The sequence below is a fragment of the Protopterus annectens genome, chromosome 13.part0 (assembly GCF_019279795.1).
Source record: "Protopterus annectens isolate FY-2018-M chromosome 13.part0, PAN1.0, whole genome shotgun sequence".
Taxonomy (NCBI): domain Eukaryota; kingdom Metazoa; phylum Chordata; order Ceratodontiformes; family Protopteridae; genus Protopterus; species Protopterus annectens.
In genome coordinates this window covers 185,465,696-185,488,069 of record NC_056747.1, presented here as the reverse complement: position 1 = coordinate 185,488,069, position 22,374 = coordinate 185,465,696, and positions in this window count along the sequence as shown.

Genomic DNA, 22,374 nt, shown 5'->3' with positions numbered 1-22,374 from the left:
TTTGGAGCATTTGTCCATTTTTATGTTGTAATACACATCCTGAAAATTTATAGAATACATCCAATCATTCTTCTCCAGAAATGGGAAGATAGACTAAACCTTGGCCAGCTGGAATTTTGTCTGTTGTACAAATTTGTTCAATATGCTGAGTTCCAAGATCGGCCTCCAGTCCCCTGCCTTTTTTTGGCACTAAAAAGAATCTTGAGTAACATCCAGATCCAATCTGGTCTGAAGGGACTGCTTGAATGACTCTTTTTTGAAGCAGCTTTTGAATCTCTACAGCTGCTAAATCACTCTGACTGGGTGGAACATTGGGGATTTGCCTTTGTGGTTTGGGGAAAAGATTGAAGGGAACCACTGGTAATTATTTTCTGCACCCAGGAATCTGTGCTATAGAGAGCCAGACTGCATGAAGCAGAGAAAATCTTCCCCTGACTGCTTCCAGAGGTAAGCAATTGGGCTGTAGCTTAGGAGGTTGTCTAGAAAAAGAATCCCTGGAACCCTAGTTGTGTGAACCCCCTCTGCCACAGGTGGGCCATTTTCCAGAAGAGTCCCCCCCCCTGCCACGGGGGGAATACTCACCACATGTGTCCCAAAAAGGCCCTTGGGCCTTCTTGAACCACATCTTTCCACTCCTCTGATTCCTGGACTAAAGTCGTTGTGGAGTGGAAAAACGCATGCCCACAGCAGATAGGGTCTTCCTGTCCTTTTCACACCTGGCTAATGTGTCTCTGACTTTTGGGCCAAACAATGAAGTAGCATCCAGAGGAGCATTGACAAAGAAAGACTTTAAGGGGATCCACAAAATGACACAAGCACTAATGGCGACACCTGTACCTGCTGCTCTAGAATTCCCTTCAGCTGTATGTGCAATAAGCCACATAGACAAATTAGAGATCGACTCCAGAGTGGCAAGCTGAGAGGCAACCCTATCCCGGATCTCATCAGACACTGCTCCTGACAAGGTATCTGAAAGCTCAGTTATCAGATCCTTTTGGAGTCGAGTGAAGTGCGTCAAAAAATTCAAGGACTGAATAGCGAAGGTTGTTAAAGCAAAGACCCGCTTCCCAAATCTGTCCATTGTCCTGGACTCTCGGTTAGGAGGATGGACAGTTGAACTCTCTTCAGTGAGTTCCTTTTTTGTGGCTGCAGCCACCACCATGACATCCACTGCTAGACCCTTAGACCAATGGGACTGATCCTCAAGGGCTGAAAAAATTTTGTTTGGTCTCTGGGGTATAGATTCTGTGGTGTCAAAAGCCTTCCATGCATGCTGCACCACAAGTTTGATTAGTTCATCAGCACTAAGAAGTAGATGGCTGGGCACAAAAAACCTGCAAGAAAACAGATTCTTCAGAGGATGGGTTTGAGGACTTCCAATCACCTCTCTGTTTTAAAATTTCCAGGATGCCTCCAAAAGAGACATCTTCAGGGGGTGACAATGGGGACCCTTCCACTTCATTGTAATCTGTATCCTTAGTGAATGATTCTTTTGGAGAATCTAAGTGCTTCCTCTTGCAAGATCTCTTACAGGGTGGCTCTTCAGGGGGAAGATATGAGGAGGACTCCGAAGAGAGGGGACCCTGCACTAGGGTATCTTGCTGCTGTTGTGCCTGCTGTCCTGAAGTAGCACATTGTGTCAACTGTGAACCAGAGGGAACAAAAATATGGCACTCCAACAGGGATGGTACCAACTCCGAGTCTTCTAAGGCTAGGGCTCTCTCCATAATCTGGAAGGCAGGTCCACCCGAAGAGGGATGGGAGCCTGAAACTGGCAACAACTACCTCGGAGCCTGGGTCACACCCTGCTCTGATGAGCCACCCCCAAAGTAGGAGCCAAGAGAGGACTTGATACTGCCAAGGAACCGAGAGCTGTGGATGGCACTGGAGAAAAAAATTGGAGGTGATCCAGGAATCCCAGAACCAGCAGCCAAATCTTGGTCCCGTGAGTGTGACAGTTCTGATGGAGCCAAACACCACAGAGTAGGATCTGGTACTGAGGTGAGATCCACCGTCAGTACCAAGGTAGCTGGCACCAGGAGTGTCAAAGCAGTGGGCTCCAAGACCTGAGGAGAGGTTGAAGGAGGAATATATGTAGGAGTCCTGGTAGAGTAAGCCTTGGCTCAGGGAGGAAGGGAAGTCCGAGAGGGAGCAGGAAGGCCTCTAGCTGCCAAGAGCTGATCCACTAATCTAATTACATCCATTTCCAATAGGCTCCTGGAAGAATGGATGGACATTCCCAAAGGAGAGTACAAATGGACTCAGCTGCTGACCCAAGAAGGGGTCTGTTGAAGGAGAATATCTAGTCCTGGGGGTGTACTCATAATTTTGACCCTCAGCACCATAGACTGTTGGATAGCAGATGAAGATGGTATCAAAATAGTGGAAGTGGCAACTGTCGGTGCCAGAGAGATCATCGGTGCTGAAGCCATGGCTGGTACCAAAAATGTCTGGATGGTTTCAGTGGTACATGGCACCATAGAAGATTTTGTTAGTTTCAGTGCTGGAGCAGAAGACAATGATATATTTTGCAGTTTTGCTGTCGGTTCTAAAGAAGGTGTCAAAACCAGAGATTTTTGAGTTTGGAGTCATGTACTTTGGGGGAGTACGGTACCGAATGGCTCCATTTTTTTAATCAGTTTTTGGAGATTTTAAATTCTCCACCTCAGAAAGAGTTTCACCAAAAGAACATTTCAACAATGCCATAAGTATCAATTTATTACATCTCTCTGCAAGGCTAAAGCCCTTACAAAGTTCACATGGAGGTTGAATTTCCAGATGAGGGACACCTAAACAATAGATGCAAGAAAGATGCCCATCCAAATTGGGCATCTTTCTGTCACAGTGTTTACACTGCTTGAAACCAGAGGTTCCTTTCTGCTTTTCTGCCATGTTATCTAGTCAAGTACAAGGCATGCCCCCACCCACACTCGCACACACTCACTGAAAAAGAAAAAGGGGAAGTGAAGAGAAAGCTTTTTTATTTTTTTTTAATATCCCCACCATCGTATTTAAGGACTACCCAAATGGGTAAGAAGAAGAAGAAAAAGGGAGGGAGAGGGATACCAACGATGGTATCAAAGAATTACCAACAGTAAGCGGGAACGTAAGGCGTAATACCAATGATGGTAAAAGAGAGAGAGAGATACCTTGAGGTAAAAAGTCTGAAATAGAGTCACACACACAAACGCAAGGAAACACTGAACAGCCTGCCTGTCCCTGTAGGAGTGGTTACTGCCTAGAAGCTGTAGTTTTATTGGCCATTTTGGGTCAATTCTAAACTCCTTGATCTCTCTCTCTCTTAAAACCCTGCTGCCTTGTGGTTTTGGCATCTTTCCAGTCTTGTTAGTTGTTGCTGAAGCACCTACCAAGGGGAGAAAACGCTGAGAGAAGAAAGGAGCCACTTTTGTGATTTTAAGTATTTTCTTCTGATTTTTTGTTTAGAATTACTGCTTTGCCGCCTACTTTTCTGTGTTTTCTGGCTTGCTGAAGTTTATATCTGTATTAGAAACAGTATTTAAAACACATCTAGAGCCTGTTTACTGCATTTCCTGTGTTGCACTTAATTTAAAATTGTTTTTTTCTCTTAAAATTGCATTTTACCTGACTTTGGCCTAGCACTCAAGTGTGGGGTCATTTATTGCACTGTTGTGAATATTTTGCTACTTGTGCATCTCTGCTACCTTTAAACTAAAACAAAAAAAGAAAAAAACAATAAAATCTTGCTTTTTTCCCACTTTCTGAAATTTAAGAAAGTTCAGTTACAGATTTGCTGTTCTGAACTGTTTGTAAGTTTCTTGGAGGCCAGTGCTTGCTTGGGCTAAAGGGAAGTCTCTGTGTTCACCAGTGGCAGTGGTTAACACTGAGCAGCCTGCCTGTCCCTGTAGGAGTGGTTACTGCATAGAAGCTGTAGTTTTATTGGCCATTTTGAGTCAATTCTAAACTCATTGATCTCTCTCTCTCTCTTAAAACCCTGCAACTCTCTTTTTGCACAGTCTTGCGCACAGAGCAGCATCGGGCAGCACCGCTTAAACAGGTTTTAAACAATTCCCGGCTCCACAAAGTCTGCTCTTCACTTTTTCCCTTAGAACTGCTAAATCTCTAATTAAGCACTCTATTTTCAGTCTATAGCCCTGCACTTGCTCGTATAAGTAATCTTATAGGTAAACACAAACTAAAGAACTACATCCACTTATACTCCTTTTAAGCACTTGCTCCCTATTGGTTCTTTCTGATCGGTCAATAAGTAGTTCCCTATATTATTCAGGCATGTCCAAAGGTCAGTTTTGAGTTTACTCTCCAGTCCAGCTGGTGAATCTGGGAATCTTGAGGCAATGTTACAACTGCCTTATGTATACAGACCACCCTCTCCTCCTCCCAACAAGCTCAAATATATGTGAGAGATGCAACTATATAGCCAAACTGGAGGCTAAGCTCTCTCAACCCAGTACTGGCACAGCCTGTCAGGAGGAGAAGGTAACCACACACACCACAAATCCAGTCTCACATAGACGTATCGCATCAGAAAACCAAACAAATAAACACACAAAAACATACTCGGAGGCTCTAAATAAAAATCTGCCTAAGCAGCAGAGACCTCCAAAGCAGACATCCAAGCAACACCTACCACGAAACAATATCCACGTAGCACATAGCTCACAAAGTCAGTGTGCCACACAGTCACAGCCCTTGAGGATAAACAACACACCTAATACACTTGTAATAGGTGACTCTATTGTCAGGCACACTGACATCCCACTCACCAGGCTGAACAAGGAGAAGGTCACTGTAAGCTGCCTGTCGGGTGCCAGGATCTGCCACATAGCACAAGCACTCAGGTCACTCCAAGCAAGTACAAATATGACTCCGTCATTGTCCATGCTGGTGTGAATGACCTGAGACGTACCTCCCTGGACTACATGAAAAAAGATGTACAGGAGCTCTTTGATCATGTGGCCCAGGCCGGTATGACCCTGACCTTGAATAGCATCTTACCCTCACCACGAATGATGCCACAGTATAAAGACAAAATGATCAATTTTAATAATTGGCTAAAGTATTGGTGTCATTCAAAGGGGATCCAGTGTCTGTCAGCCTGGGATGACATGCTTGACAAGCCACTTTGCTTCGCTAGGGACGGCTTGCACCTGTCATCCCTGGGTTTTCGAATACTGGCAAAGGCTCTTGCCTCTCCCATAGTGCCTTTTTTAGGCAAGGCTCAAAAGACAAACCCACCCCCATAGACAACACAAAGAAAAAAAAACTAAGGGTAATGCTGCGCAACACCAGAAGTCTAAACCTCAAGATGCATGCACTCGAGACTCTCCTCAGTATGGAGAATATCGATATCTGTGCAGTAACAGAAACCTGGTTCAAAGCTCCCGAGAGCACCCCAGCACTAACAGGTTATACTTCATACCATGCTTTCTGGCCCCAAAACTTGGACCGAACCACAAAAGGAGGGGGAGTATCCATATTTATCAAAAATACCCACACCTCCAGGTTAGTGGCACTGCACGAAGCATCGAAGACCATCCATGTGCAACTAACAGTGGGAAAAAACACCTTTCAGTTTGTAGCCTGCTACAGACCACCCTCCCAAACACAGGAACCTCACTCGGCTTTCCTGAGAACACTGGAGAATATGAAGGTCTTTCCAAACACTATCATATTGGGTGACTTCAACTACCCAAACATCGATTGGGAAAACTACTCAAGCCCAAACACTCTCGCCCAATGGTTCCTAGAATTTATAAATTCAAATGCTATGGAACAAATGGTCACCACTCCCACAAGAGGGGAAAACATATTGGATCTGGTCATCACCAACATGGGGTCTCCATGTTCCACACCAGAGGTACACCCCTCATTGGTAAGATCAGACCATAAACAAATCTCACTGGACATCCATATTCCGTCCCCACCCCTAGCCAAGGAAACCATGGTGAAGAACTTCTCAAAAGCAAACTTCACACTTCTCAAAACTGAGGTGGAATCCTTCAAAGCCCCCAGGCCAGTGGAAAATACGGCCTAAAATGCAGAATCCTTTACAAAAGCATTCTATGGACACCTACAGGAATGCATGGAGCATGCTATCCCAAATAAAACCAAGACTCACTCTTCCAAAGGCAGGAGACCTGTCTGTTGGACCCCAGCCATAAATAAGCTATACAACAGAAGGAGAAAGCTACTACATGACAGAGCAAAATCCCAAAAAGGGAAGGCGTCACTGATCAGTACTAGTAAGAAGCTACGATCCCTCATAAAATCATCTAAGGCCAGCTTCAAAAGAAAAATTTCACAAGACACTAAAGATAATCACAAGGCCTTCTTTAGTTATGTCAGAAACCTGGGAGGCAACTCCCAGATATGCTCTGAGTTAGTGCAGAATGACAAAAAATACACTGAACCCACAGACATTGCCAACATTGCTAATTATTTTTCCAACTCTAAAAGTAAATTTTTGGGTAAAAGGCATATTCACCAACCCTGAAGACTGTGTGATCTTACACAGCTGCCGACCATCTGTTTTGTTGACCAAAGTGTATCAACAAAACAGCAGTTGATTTATTTACAATCAACCTCCTCCACATAACCCATATCTATCTATCTATCTATCTATCTATCTATCTATCTATCTATCTATCTATATGTATATACACACACTTATGTATAGCTCTGTATTTATGGTTTCATTTTTCATTACCTGCTTATTCAATTTAGGGTCACAGGGAACCAGGGCAGATCTCAGCACAATAAGTCATTGTAGGAAGGGATAACAGTCCATTGCAGACTAAATACACACACACACACACACACACACACACACACACACACACACACAAATGCAGATAAAAAGAGAGCTATAAATAATATCTTTGTCTTTAGTTCACTAATAAAAAGGTGTGATAAAAATTTTCATAAGGTACAATGTGGATATTTATGCCACTACTCTATATAAATATATAATCAAGTATTTATTATTCCTCTATTCACATCATCAACCTTTCTAACAGCATAACTAGTCACTGTAACAGGAGTGCTACTGTCGGTTGCCACATGATTTATCAACGCTCAGAATGTCAAACCAAAAAATTAATTGTGTCAGAAGAATTTTAAGTAAATGCTTTGTTTTCTACACTTTCTCCCTTTTTTCATGGTTCAGCCACATCAGTAGGTGTAGTGGGCTTGTGTGTGTGTATGTGTGTGTTTTGTGACCTTGTGAGTGTTGCTCTTTTGACTAACAATCTGAAAGGGATTTAGATGTTTTGGGTTTTAATAATCATGCGTTGATTAAACAAGATATAATCATTCATGGTAGACTCCACTGTAACTCAACTCTATTCACACTTAACATTGAAAAGTTCCACATACTGTAAACAGAAAAAACACATATAACCCACACAAAAAAACTCTACAGCTACATAAATTAAACATCTAGAAGTGTAACTTGCCACCATTAGAATGACAATCTACCAATCAATAAGAAAAGAAACCCCCCCAAAAAATAAAAGTCACAAGCACATCCATCCAGATAGAAAACAGCACTACCATCAACAAAGTACCATTTCTAAATACCTACACTAAATGTCATTAAACTGAGTTAAAATATAATTAAACAAAACTATAGGGTCAGCATATATGAATTGAAGTCTCACTAGACTACTAAAACAATACCACAAAATTACGTGATGCTATTAAAAACACCAAAAATGACCTCAGAAGTACAACAGAAAACTACCTGCAAAACAGACCATTCATAACAATGTTCAGAAACTCTACAAATTCCTATAGACATCATGAGAATTATTAAGAATTATTGAGAATTATTCCCTACATTTACTGTACAAGATTGTCATGTATTATATACCTAGCCTCCCAAAGTATTTCATAGTGTATATACTTACACACACACATATTTATTTATTTGCCTTTGTTTACCAGGAAAGTCCAGCTGGGTATAGCCCCTTTTCAGGTGTAGCCCAATGAGAAAAGATCCACAAAGAATATAAGTGCAAATTAATGATAATATTGAATACAACTGAACATAAGAGAAAATCAAACCATCGTAGATTAACATAAAAGTATTGCATGAGAGAATTTAAAAAATAATACAGGATACAATTAAATGTAATATATGTGGGTTGGGGATTTGGCATAATGGTTAAGATGTTTAGCTTACAGGCACAAGGTACAGGGTTTGATTCTCAACTTTAGGAAGCATGCTTAGGCTTAAAAAGGTTCATAGAGGTCTTTAGCTTAGCAATTATCTGTGAAAAAATAAAAATGTATATTATATGAGCAACATCCACCTGATGTGCTAACAACTATGGCAACAAAAACATATTAAGTAGTATTTCTGTTGGATAGATTTAGGGAAAGTGAGAAGGTGGTGGTGGAGGTAGGAAATAAAGGAAGAAGTAGTTGGGTTTGGAAAAATTTGGATGAAAAAGAAAAGAAAGTGATGAGTAGAGAGAAGTATTAGATGGAGGAAACATGACTATGGGGATGTATATAAGTGAATATTTATGGAGATTGTGAGATTATTTGTGTATTATTTGTGCATGACTTTGGATAAAATAGAGAGAGAATGAGTGGAGGAGTTTTAGAGATGAGGTGAGATATTTCCTAGGTGGAGGTGCACAGGACAAATCCGGTTAGTGAGAAGGTGATATTTTAGTCGTTACTTGAATTGATGAAGGTTTATAGTTTCCCAAAGAGACAATATAATGGAGTTCCATTGTTTGGCAACTTGGGAGGAGTAGAGGGCATCTCCATTTGAGTTACTAGAGAAGCTGGTTACAAGAAAGAAGTTTATCAGAGAATCTAAGGGCTTGCTAAGGGGAGTATCATGACAGGAGTAAAGACAGTGATGGGCATGAGTTGGAAAAGTGTAGTATTTTATGAGTTTGCTTTAGTTGATAGATCTTAAGGAGATTAGAGAGCTTGATTCAATTTAACTGTATGAGAGCTTTGCAGTGATGAGTGCATGAGGATGAGATGTATGTAAAATGTGTCTGTTTTACTACAGGTTTGTTCTGATGTTGAGAGCTGGATGGCTTGTAGGTTGGTGAAAATGGAGGCAGCATAGTGGGGGGTGGAGAGAAGTAAAGTAGTTGCACTATATTTTCTAGTGGATTCAGTGAGATAGGTCTTGGTTAGGTAAAGCAAGCCCCTTTTTCATTGTTTTGGTGATTTGTTGAATGTAGAGGTCAAATTTCATGTTTGATCTATATAAATCAGTTTTGGTGCATTTCAACCGGTTTCCGTGCTAAGTCACTTAATTAGTATTGTTACGTTTATTTGCTGTGATTTTTAGCCAGTTTCAAAATTATTTCATTTACTTGGGCAGGTGTATTCCAGAGCTTGTAGTGGTTATCCTAGTAGGAAGAGGATATTTATTGCATTTTTGGGCGAAAATAAACACAACTGATTAGAGCTTTAGCTGTTCTTTATTGGTTCTTTCATTTTTCCTATTAATGTTATATTGTGCAGAGCTGTGCTTACTGTATGGGGTTGAAACATGCACTCCACAGATGCATACTCTTTCATTTGTAATGTTTCCTAATATAACCACCTCACACAAGTCCTTTTAATAAATAAGCGTTTACTAAGTACAGTTGCAGTAATGTGTGTAGCTGCATAAGGCACAAAGCTGAGTAGCCTGCAGCAGCCCTAGCAGCAATACATTGAGCAACTTAGTCCACAGCCACTGCACAGAAGCTCAACACTACTGTTATGCAAGGTTCCTGAGCTGTTCTTATCATAGTCACATTTAAACCCAAGCTGCTTATTCACCTACAGACACATTCATGCATAACTACATTACCCATCCCCCTTAACTGATAATGATTTCAGTACACTGTAGATCTATATTTTATTTAAGTTCTGCAACTCTCTGCAAATAAAATCAAGTTTTACTTCACATTAGACAAAACTGAAGGTCAGGCTTCTTGTCCCTCACCCCTGCCCCCAGTTGCCAGCCTCATAGCTTTAAATTCATAGGTTCATAGATGATTACTAGGCTAATGGCACAAGAGCCTTTACAAATCTAGCCAATAATACCCAAGATATGACAATATTATATCCAGTATTATATATTGTATCAGGGTAGTGGGTGTTTGGGAGTTGGAGCTCTGATTTATTTTACAAACTGCTTCTGTTCAGAAGGGACATGGGCAGTACCCCAGGAATGAATTTATAATTCCTCATCCATTTATCCAAATTCTTTTTGAAGAGAATGAGGAACAGGCTTTATTTTATGAAGATGGGAAGTGTATTCCAAAGATGAGGTAACCTTTGGGATACAAATCTGTCTCTCTAGCAAGTTCTGTTAGTCACAAATAAAGTTCAGGTCCATGGAATACATAACCCTTGTGTGACGACCGTGCTCTGGCCCAGCAATCAAGGAGCCTCAATCCTCACCACTAACACCAGGGAGGTCATCTCCTAGAAGAGGAAAGGATAACTAGTACACACAGTAAAGTACAATTTCCCTTAAGTGCACACAGAGATCACAGTCAGTCTGGGGCTGGCTGCTCCCTTGCTCACCAGGTCCCCAATAAGACTCCCCACTGGCACAGCTATAGGGTCCAGGTCTCAGCCTAACTGGGCAAGCTAGAACCTCCAGTACCCTCTCTGTCCAACCAGTGCTTTGAGTCCCTGCCCTAGTAGCTGACACAACACACACACACTTTGAGATAAGTATTTATACAACTTCACAGGCACTCCTGGGAAAGGCTGACACAGATTCTCCAACTGTGCCACTTTACCCAGACTATACGGTAGTAATTACTGCCACCACCCAGTTAATAATATCAGCTAATAAAAGGCCCTTAAAAGGGTGTCCAATTATTACTGTGCAATATTAGTATCCAATGGTAATGTGACTATCCAGTCTAAGGCTTATTGGAAGGGCTTAGACAGTAAACTCTATAAATATATAATGCACTCTAAAGCATACTTCATCTTTACACAAACCAGCCACAGGTAGAAGGTTTTAAAAATATTTAATAATAAATAATTAAAACACAAGACAAATCTACTACACCACAGAGATATCCAAGAGTTCACAGATCACACAGAAACTTAAAATAATATCATAGGAAAGATCTGGTTTCAAAGAAAAATACATAATTAATCTTTACTAGCTTTAACTATTCCTACAAGATATCACAGTGCTAAAAACTTCCATGTGAGCATAAACAGAGTGCTGATAAATTAGATGTCCAGATCAAAAAATGCTCTTGGTCTCTTGTGAGAAATAGTATTTAAACATTATTAACAAACATGTCTCTAAGGCCCTCCCAAAATTACATAATTTTTGACACTTAGGTTTTCCCAGTATTCATATTGCATCATCTTAACACCTGGTCTGAGTTCTCAGGCCACAAACTGCATTATTTAGCAATCTAAAACCTGCACAGAAACTTACAACAATAGAAGACATTTCACATGTATATACTAACAGAAACTAAAGCAATAAAGCACCGTCCACAACAAAATTCTAGTCATAAACTTTAGCCTTAAAATAATGGGCATGAAATCTTTATCCAGCTGCCCTCGGGCCGAATTCTAACATGAAAGGATACAACATGCTTCACTGGACCAGTAGAGTGCAATGTTATCACATATTTTGCAGTTCCACATTTCACAGTGTTTTCCTACATTTAAAAACACAAGCCTGTATTTTACATTTATTTATACAGTTGATAGAATTACATATCAAATTCTATTTGACTAGGCTGGCAGCCTTCGCCCATATCTCCCCAGTCATCACACCTTGTATAATTTTTCTTGTGAATATGTAACATTTTCATCAGGGCTGGATCAGAGAATGCCTTTTACGTCAGGCATGAGTCCCCTCTCAATAAACGATATGAGACAACGCAAAGGGATAAGGCCTTTAGTCAGTCTGCATAAGACATGTGTCTTACGCTTTGTATTTTTATTTTTTTTTGTGAGAAACCTATGGGGCTGCTCCAACTGGTGTAAGTGCCTGGTTAGATACATGCAGAAGAGAGCACTGTACTCAGTTATGGGGCTGATGAGGGATGAGTACAATGGCTCTATGATTTTCTTTGATCGTGATGCCATGCCTTTACTTATAAGTTGAACCACACAGAAGGATTTCTTCACTACTGTAGCTACCTGCTGGTTAAAGTTTAGATTACTATCTGTCTGTGTTCCTAGGTCCCCCACTGGGTCTACTTTTAGGGGTGTGCTTTCAGTATTATCCGAAAAAGTGTAGCAGCTGCCATATACTCACAGATAATGAACTCTTACCAAGTACTAATAACCCTCTTTGAGAGAGGTGCAAATATTTAAGAGCTATGGAAGCATCACACTCACGCACAAAAAAATAAATAAACAAAAAAAACTGAATATTGCACCAACACACCAGACTTAATTCAAAAGATACCTTCATCAAAAATCTAACTGCAAGTGCTTTTCTACTGGACCCATAATCTAACTCCCTCCTCACCTGCATCCCTTCTACTTTGACCCTCTGCTCTCAGCTGCTGCTTCCCTCTCATATTTACTAATAAAATTAATTGAAATTTGATTTTCTACTCTGCTAACATTATTTATATATTGTATCAATTGTCTATGGGATTATTTACCCTCTTTGATTACACTGCGTTTCTGAACTTGTTCTGTTTTCTTTTCCTTGTGCATCTCTTCACCCAGGCTGTGCCTGCAAATGTTCTATAGCTATCACTGTACTACCCCAGCAAACAAACTAAAATAACTAAAAATAAATAAATAAATACTCTGCACCCAACCCAGGCACTTAATATGATGTCTTATTATGACACTCTAAATAAATCCTTATCTATGTATTCTAGACCCATAAGGACTAAGTCCCAGTAAAAATCAGAATCAAAACACCATAACACTTAATATCGCACTTCCAACAAAAAGTCACCATGAGCCAAAGAGACTCAAATCTAGTGCACCAGACCACTCCATGAACAAAAATGTATCAGTGATTGGCAACTTCATAATGAAACACATAGATTTCCCACTGACTAAGCTGGAAAAGATAGGGTGACAGTGAGTTGTGTTTTAGGTGTCAGGATCTCAGATGTCTCAAGAGCCCTTAGGACTCTTGCACTAAACAAATATAAGTACAACATGGTATTTGTGCTTGTGGGGTGAAGGACTTAAGGAAAAAATCCCTGAAGGAGATGCACAGAAATACATGTATGAGCTCTATGCATGTCTCAAATGCAGGTAAGACCCTAATACATAGATAAATACTCTTTTCTCCACAAATGATGCCTAAGTACACAGAAAAGATGATTGACCTCAATTAAAAAAACTAAATAATTACTGCCATTGTAGGGGAATCACATATGGGCCAGCATGGAAGAAGATGACTGGTAGTTCTACTTGCTTTTCAAGGGATGGTATGTATACTGGCTAAAGCCCTTACTGCCCCCATAGTGCATTATTTAGGCTATGTTCTGTTAATGAGCATTCCAACATAATAAGAGCATCAATATGAAAACAGGATCAAATCAAGGTGGCTCTGCTCAATGCTAGAAATTTAAACGATAAGCTACCTGACCTTGAGGCAGTCCTGCTTTTGGAAGGCATTCGTGGACATGCAATCACCGAAACAGAATGTTCAGAAGGCACTTCCTCCATACCTGGATTTAATGCTTACCATGCCTTCAGATCCTATGACAATGGTGGTGGCCTGTCCATATTTATCAGAGATCATATCATCTCTAGACAGATTCTCAGAAACACGCAACTAGAAGTTATTGAACTCCAAATCAGACTAAACAAAATCTACTACCAGTTTATCCATGACCCTGTAAGTTCATGCCAGGTTCCTAAATGTCACAGAAGAACCATGAATAAGAACTCTTTCTGGGAGATTTTAACTAACGATCACTTGACTAGAGTACATACACATCCAATGTAGGATAGCTACAGAAGTTTTAGATTTAATAAAAACTCAGTGGACCAGATTGTTACTAGGCCAGCTTTAGGACCAAATATTCTTGACACGGTACTTAAAAATGTAGTATTTTTATGCACAACTTCAGTAACTCCACAATTAAATTTGCCAATAAACTATTAATTTTTTCCCCTCAAACTATTAAACCCCCTAAAACCAATATATCAGAATTCAAAAACATCAAGTTCACAAGTCTCCTAAAATTCTATGCTTAAGTCTCAAAATTAATTTATAACAGCATAGAGTATATGGGAGTGTTTGGTGTTCAGTGTAGTGTTTGTATGCCTACACAGATATAACCCTCCCACTGTTTTACTGTGTAGCTGATCCCCCTTCCATAGGACATCTGTGTATCTCTAGGTGTCTTATAATGTTGGTGCCAGGACAAATGCTATCATCTGTAGGTCATAAACAGGAAATCAAATGCATGGAAGGAATTCCTGCTGTATATGCTCCCATATTTTCCCACTGACAACAGTGTAGCATATACCTATAGCTGTCCCTTCAACTATGGTATTATTAACCTAAGTTACCTCTGTGTTTGCAGATGGCTTCCTACCAGTCTTAGCAATAAAAATACTGAGGTTGGATAGTTTCACCTCTGCTGAAAATCTAATGCTGCTGCAGATACTCCAGACTCACGGGCAGCAGCTTTTGAACAGAGAGAGTGCAGACTAGCCTTTAGTCTAAGCATGGCAGATAATGGGGCTGTCCATGACATCAGTACTGTGGAGGCTGGAATCACACACACACACTGTATCATTTTCATATTGTGTAACATTGCCGCATACAGATGTCCCATTTCAGTTCAGAAGACCAACGTTTCCTAAGAATAGCTGGGGTTTCTTTGCAGTTCTTGCCTGAACCAAAATCAGAAGTGGAGTGCATGTCTTTCACTGCTGCACAGCTTGCTTAGTTGTTAGTGCAAGAATCAGGGTCAAAGCCAAAAATATTGGGGGGCACTGGACCAAAATCAGATACAGAGTATATACTTAGTTGTTGAAGTAAAGAGTTTGAGTTAATATGTGTTATGTGATGGCTATGAAGTCTGAAACTCAAACGACTGTCATTACATACAGATTGTGGTACTCAACTGTTTGCTAGAAAAGAAAACAATCGTACAAAGAACAGTCCAAAGATATGAGGCAAAATGAGGGAAAGCTAAGAGTTATCCGCTGCCATAAGGCACCCATTAGCATACAAAGCTGAATCTAATTTTGAGAAGGAAATGGCGACAGCAATAGGGCCAACATTAAAATAGTTTTAGCAGGACCACTTCACAAAAGATTCTTTAGTTGAAAAACTACTTCTATTACAGGTGCCAGATAGAACTGAAGCAAGCTGAAAATCTATGTAAAATGTTTACAGGTGTGTTACAGTGTACAGCATTGTCAGCTGTATGCAAATACCCCACATTAATGACCATTTCAACTTAAAATCCCTATGTTTTGTACCACCAACAAATATTTTTTTATTGCAGTTTTAATCGGAGCTCAGACCAACAGCTGTAAATACGTTTCCCCTCTTTTGGACCTTGTCAGCATGACGTTGCTGAATATGACTTCGAGGAGGAAATGCCACAGAGCAGATGGTGCAGAAGTGTGATAGAACTTATTCAGAACAGAAAACTATTTTGTATTAAGTTATATTATATGCACTTATTTAGTGCAAGGTTGCCCAGTCTGGCTCATGTGTTTAAAATCGTTTGTGTCCACTATCTCACTAATAGCATTTTGCATTTTCAGAGCTGCTGGTGATGGGGTGAAGGTAATACAAATATGCTTAAACCTTCCAGGCAGCAGGATACTATGGACCATGAAATACAATGAAAACAATATAAACAAATGCTGAAACCAACAGCTGCTTTAACTAGCACCTCTTACTAAGTAAATACATATCTGGAACCTTCAGTCTTCAAATATTTGAAAAGACAAACCATGACTAAAAGTGTTTTGAGCTGAATTAAGTTTCTCCTAGATAACTGGACATTTTCAAAGCTAGTGTCTATCAACTAGGGTCTAAGAAAAAGATTTATCACTTGGGGTGGTATTGTATAACTCACTCAAACTAGTTGATGCACTGAGGAAAAAATATGAAGAAAATGGTTGTGGGTTGTATGAGGTTGTTTAAAAGGATTTACACTTTATAAACTCCACCTAAAGCCATCTGAGTAGCTATCCCTTCTATTTTCTCCTGCTCCTTTCCTCTGCTTCTCTTACCTACGTTTTATTTGATGTCATATCTAGTGATTGTATGGGACTATGAGCTTAGATAGTCATTGTCTCAGCATGGCAGCCAGACGGGTGAGCAGACTATTGGAGTATATAGCTGATAGGGGGTGTTTCAGTCACAATAAAGTACCTAGGGTGGGGAAGGGGGCAACTGTCCCAGGTGTGAAATATCAGGAAGCATAATTGGCTCCTTCAAAGAGTTGCCGATTGAGAAACAGTGCTGTATAAACATTCTTTTATGCAAATCAGGAAATAGTGGCACGCTGAACAAGGTAAATACAGACTGCTAAAGCTGTGAATCAACAGATGAGGTAAACTGTACACTATGAAGAACTCCAATCCTTTAATAATTTAATGATGAGTGCTTTCGTCTTCAAATAAAAACTTCTTCATATAAAATTCATGGAGAACCTTCCTTATTAAAAGAGTTACATTAACCAGTGAAATAAAAAATACACATCATGTGACAGCCAAGCTTTCTGCAAGGGACAACTCATTAATATAGATTTTCCATTCATAAAAAATGTTCACATATAATCCTGAGGATCTAAACGGACATCTTAAAGTAAACTTGATAAATAAGGTTAAAAATAGTTTAAAAATAGCTTTAAGCTAAATTTTGAAATGCATAAATAAAGACACTAAACTAAATATGCCAAATATTTAAAAAAACAAATTTGTTTTTTCACTTTTCTAAAGATCTCTCTTCCACTTCTTTTATGTCTTTTATAGTATTCAATTTAGTTAGTTTAGACTTTGATTTCCATTTTTCAGTAATTGCTTTTTAGGTAGCCAACAGAATTAAACTTAGCAAAGCCTCACTATGTCTAAGCAATTCAGATCCTAGAAGTCAGTCAGGTTCATACTACATAGATTATAGACTTTAAAAAGTGCAGTGCTTACTGCCCTGGTTTGTTCCACCACTCGTTTGGTATGTTCTTTTTTGGATACCCCAACATCTGGAACACATCTATCTCCTTATAGTTCCTTTTTGGAATAAAAACTTCCTTTCTCTGTTGATAATTCATCTGTTTCTCTTGCTCTGTCCCTTCATTATGCTGTTCTGTTGGTGACTTAGGAGAGCACTCTCTAAAAAAAAACTTCCTCCTGAGGAAGGAAGATTTTTTTTTTAGAACCCATTAAAAGAGGGGTGGAACAAACCAGAGCACCCAACCTTCCACCAAGTACACCAGGTTGATCCACAGTTTGAGGATATTTTACAACAGGAATCAGCACTTACTGGAGTAATTTCTGGAACTGAAAAATGACAGTTTGATGCAATAAGTACTGAACTTTTTAAAGTCTGCAATCTATCTAGTAGGAACTTGACTGACTTTGGGATTAAACTGCTGCAAAGATGCTTTGATTTTATACCCTCTAAGCAAGCATACATTACAGATGCTATAACTTCACTTAAGTTATTTACTAGAAAATTAAGCCTCCTGTAAACGCCAGTGTAAAACTTCATCAATTTCTTTGTACCTAAGCTGTGTTTTTACATAATAATGAAAAAAGAAAGAACAACAGTGATAAAGGTTTAAGTAAAGACAGTGTTTTATACCATCACCTAATAATTATATTAAATACTTTGAAAATGTATGTGAAAAAGAAAACAGGTCAACCCTGTTGAAACCCTGTAAGAGAAACTTCTATAATCTTTCTGTAGAAGAAAAAAATGTGTTATTAAAATTATCTAATGATGCTGAGATACAGGTCATGAAGGCGGATAATGGTGGGGCTGTAGTAATCAATGATACATGTAATTATAAAATAAAGATATATGAACTTTTATGTGATAGTTCCTTTTACAAATATAGATAGATAAAGGAACAATTTATGCTGAGTACAAAGAAACTGACAAATGTTTACACTGGAGTTTACAAGAGGGTTATGCATATGAAAAGCTGATAGACTTTTTCACTGTAACCTTCCCTAGAGTAGGATTGATATTTGGCATACCCAAACCTCATAAGGACTGCAATAATCCACCCTTGAGACTGGTAGTGCTGGCCACAGGTTCTAGAACAGAACCTTTTGATCTGAAGTAGGAACTTCATTTGTCAGCAACCTTTGGGATACGGATCCGATCTCGGATCCGAGCCGGCAACTTTTACCACAGCATAGATCTGAGCTCCTAGCTCCTCCCTTTACCCATAATCCCCTGCCAACCCTAACTGACCTCAGATCTAGTTTGCCGCGCTTCAAGCCTACAAGCTGGATTTCGAGCTCCTGGTAGTTCAGTGGATTTGTGAGAAAAAAACTTGTTTTTTTTAGTACCTTCTCTTGTGTGAGTGTGTAAGATTGTTTAGGTTCCCTCTTATATATCCTTTTTGTAAAATATTTTCCTCCCTACCCTCGCTGGTTCGTAGTGTGTGATTGTGGTGTGTGTAGGGGCCTAGTGAGTGTGTTTTTCTGTTCAACATGTCGGATGCCCCTAAAGCCATCTTTTCAAAATGCACCGAGTGTGGCCATAAGCTTTCTCCGGCGGATGGCCACACCCGGTGCGTTAGGTGCCTTGGGGTTGAACACCTCTCTTCGGGATGCACGATTTGTGCAGCATTCAATCCCAGGGCACTTAAGGACCGGAGGTCGAAGCTGATCCTGGCGGGCCTTTTGCCCCCGGACTCGGCGCCGGCCTCCAGTTCTTCGGTGGCCGCTACCCAGCCCTCGGTGGTAGCCACCCCTGCCTCCCTCCCTCCGGTCAGGACTCAATCTCCCGTTTTGGCTCCGGAGGAGAGGGGAGGCCAGAAAAACCAAAAGGAAGGAGAAGCACCATAAGCGGCGGGCCGAGGACTCTTCCTCGGCCCCGCCCGCCAAGCGGGCTTCTCCATTCAGGGTTTCTGGATCGCCTCCTCCTCGGCTCTGGTCCCCATGTTTTTTACCGGGACCTGGGGAGGAGGCAACCCGGTCCCCATCGAGGTCATCGAGGCGTCACTCTAGGTCTGCCTTGGTGGCCTCGTCGAGGTCCACCTTCAGTATGTCAAATGCAGACATGGACCGGATGATGAGGAGGTTCATCCAGGCCCAGCTGCAGATGGGAGTGCTTTTGCCTCCCCCCCCTGGAGGGGAGCTCGACCCCATTTTTTGCTCCAATTGCTCCTTCTCCGTCCCGCTTCCCGGGTTCAGAGCAGTCGGAGCCGAGCCACGTTGGATCCGGGGGGTGGGTCGGAGCCGACAGTACTAGTTACTTCGGCTCCGACTGGTCCCTCGAGTTTGTTGGATCAGACCTCTCGGAGCCGTGGGCTGAGCTTTGGATCTGAGGGACTTTGTGTGACTTCGGCTCCATCCCGGTTGAAGCACACGGGTCCTTCAGATCCGAGGGTCTCGGCCCCGGATCTGGTCCCCGCTTCCGATCTGAGTGGGAGCCGACTCTCAGAGCCTATCAAGAGTGGCTCCCCCACAGCTTTTGCGGTGGTGGAGAGGGCACTGTTGAGTGCATCCGGACCTCCGGTCCTCCCTGCACTCCATCTCAGCTGGTCCGGGCTCCCATCACCCGGCCCTCGGGACAGCCTGCTTCAGCGTCTCTGGGTGTTCCTTTGGAACATGATATTGCTGGTGAGTCTTCCTTGGACAGCCCCCCCGAGGAGGTCCCTCACAAAGCCAAGTGTAAGAGGAGGCACATGGACTCCCCTGAGTCCCTTACCGAAGATACGGACTTAGATGAAGGAGAAGGCTCCCCAAGGTCACCCCCTGAGGATGTCTCCTTTGGAGACATCATGGAAATGCTCAGGATTATGGGAGGGTGGTCCGCCCCCAAGGCTTCCTCCGATGAGTCTGTATTCCTAGAGGCGTTTGAAGCAGGGCCATCTACCTCTTGGGTGTCCCCTCCCCCTGATCCCCTGGTGGACCTTATTTCCACCAGGGCTTGGAAGGAGCCGGACACTGTAGAACCAGTCCCCAAGCGCCCGGATAGGATCCTGAGTCCCCCTGTTGAAAGAACCCACTGGAGCAGAGGTCCCCCCGTGGATGCCATGTTGGTGGCGGCGGCCACCAAGACAGAGCTGGCTCAGGAGAGCTCTGCGGTCCACCCGCCAAGTAAGGACTCTCGAGCAATGGACCACCTGGGGAAGCAGGTCTTTAGTTCAGCAACCTTCTCCATGAGAGCGCTGAACTATATGGCACACGTCATCCGGATGCAGCGAGATCTAAAAAAAGAATATGCTGCATCCCCCCCAGAGTCCATGTCGGAAGGAGACAAGCAACTGTACTCCTCCCGAATGTCTACCCTATGTTCAGTTTCCAACACCTCTATGCGGCTCTTATCACACGCCACTGAAGGAGCTGCTAGAGCTGGCGGAGCCAGCCTGGTAATTAGGCGTCAGGCCTGGCTCCGACACTGTGACTTCTCGGAACCCTTTAAGGCGTCATTCGCGAATGCCCCCTTTGATGGTTCTGCACTATTTGGCAAAACCGTTCGCGACACTTTAGTCCAGAGCGAGAAAGACGGGAACACGGTGTCTGCCATCGGAGTCCACTTCTCTGCTCTCCAGAGGTCCTTTTCTAAGAACCAAAAGGGTCAGAAGAAGATGTGGTTCCAAAAATCGCATCAGTCCCAGTCTGCTCCAGACAACCAGTCCTCTTGTGGCAGAGGCGGACAGGGAGGATGCCACCCAAGAGGCAGAGGGGGTCCCAGAAACTTTGGGTCCAGAGAACCCTTCTCTGAGAGGCCCATGCAGAACCCCTGAGGGGTTGCCCGGCTGCCCCACTCTGGAGGCAGTCGGGGGGCGTCTTTCGAAGCACCCAGCAATGTGGGAGTCCATAACAACAGATCGCTGGGTGCTTCGCATCATATCCAGAGGTTACCAAATTCCCTTTATTGTAACCCCCAAAACCAAAAGCCTCCCCGACATACCACCCAATCAAAGGGAGGCAGCTGCTACAGAAATTCAGCAGCTTTTGCAAAAAAGAGCCATCCAACCCATCCCCCCAGATCAGGTTGTATCGGGGTTTTACTCCAGGTTCTTTCTAGTGCCAAAAAAGACGGGGGACTTGAGATCCATCCTCGATCTCTCTCTCCTGAACCTGGCAGTACCCAAAGAAAAGTTCTGAATGGTCACCTTACAATCTATTCTCCCCCTATTACGGGAGAATGATTGGATGTGCTCGATAGACCTCAAGGATGCATACTACCACATCCTGGTGGACAGACGCTCCAGGAGGTTCCTCTGCTTCTGGCTAGGAGCCAGTCACTTTCAGTTCAGGGCCCTTCCCTTCAGTCTCACCTCAGCCCCCAGGGTGTTCAACAAAGTCTTGGCGGTCATAGCGGCCCACCTGAGGCTTCAGGGAATTCAGGTCTTTCCGTACCTGGACGACTGACTCCTCATCACCCCAACAAGGCATCTGCTCTGTTCAGACAGGGATTATTTCCTCAACCTTGCTCCACGTCTAGGGTTGACTATCAACATGACCAAATCCTTTCTAGTCCCTACACAGGTAATTGATTTCATAGGGGCGAGATTGGATTCCAGGATAATGCTTGCCTTCCTGACTCCCGATCTGCTTCAGAACCTGAGGTTGTATGTCCAGGCCATTCTCGTACTTCCTGCTCCACCTGCGGAATTGATCCTGAGGGCTCTAGGGTCCATGGCGGCAGCTATTCCTCTACTTCCCCTAGCCCACCTAAACATGAGGGTCCTGCAGTGGACCCTCCAAGTACAATGGTCCCTCTCTCGCAACCCCCTGTCCCATCCTATTCCCCTAAGCAGGGCTTGCAGAGAGTCACTCATGTGGTGGCTCCAGTCCCCGAGTCTCCACATGGGATGACCACTCTCGATGCCTTCTCCCATCACCTGAGTGACCACGGACGCCTCTCGCCTGGGGTGGGGGGGCACTATTCAGGAAGAATGGTCCAAGGCAAGTGGAACGACACAGAGACCTCTTTGCATATCAATGTCCTAGAGATGAGGGCGGTGCTTTTGACGTTGCGGGCACTTCACAACCTTCTTCCGATTGGGACGATTGCAGTACAAACAGACAACATGTCAGTTGTCTGGTACATCAACAAACAGGGGGAACCAGGTCTTATCCTCTTTGTCGCGAGGCCATGAGAGTGTGGGAATGGGCGATTTCCACCAACCGCTTTCTTATTGCAACACACATTCCGGGATGGTCCAACATCCTAGCAGACAGGCTCAGTCATTCGATTCTGACTCCATACGAATGGTCTCTCAA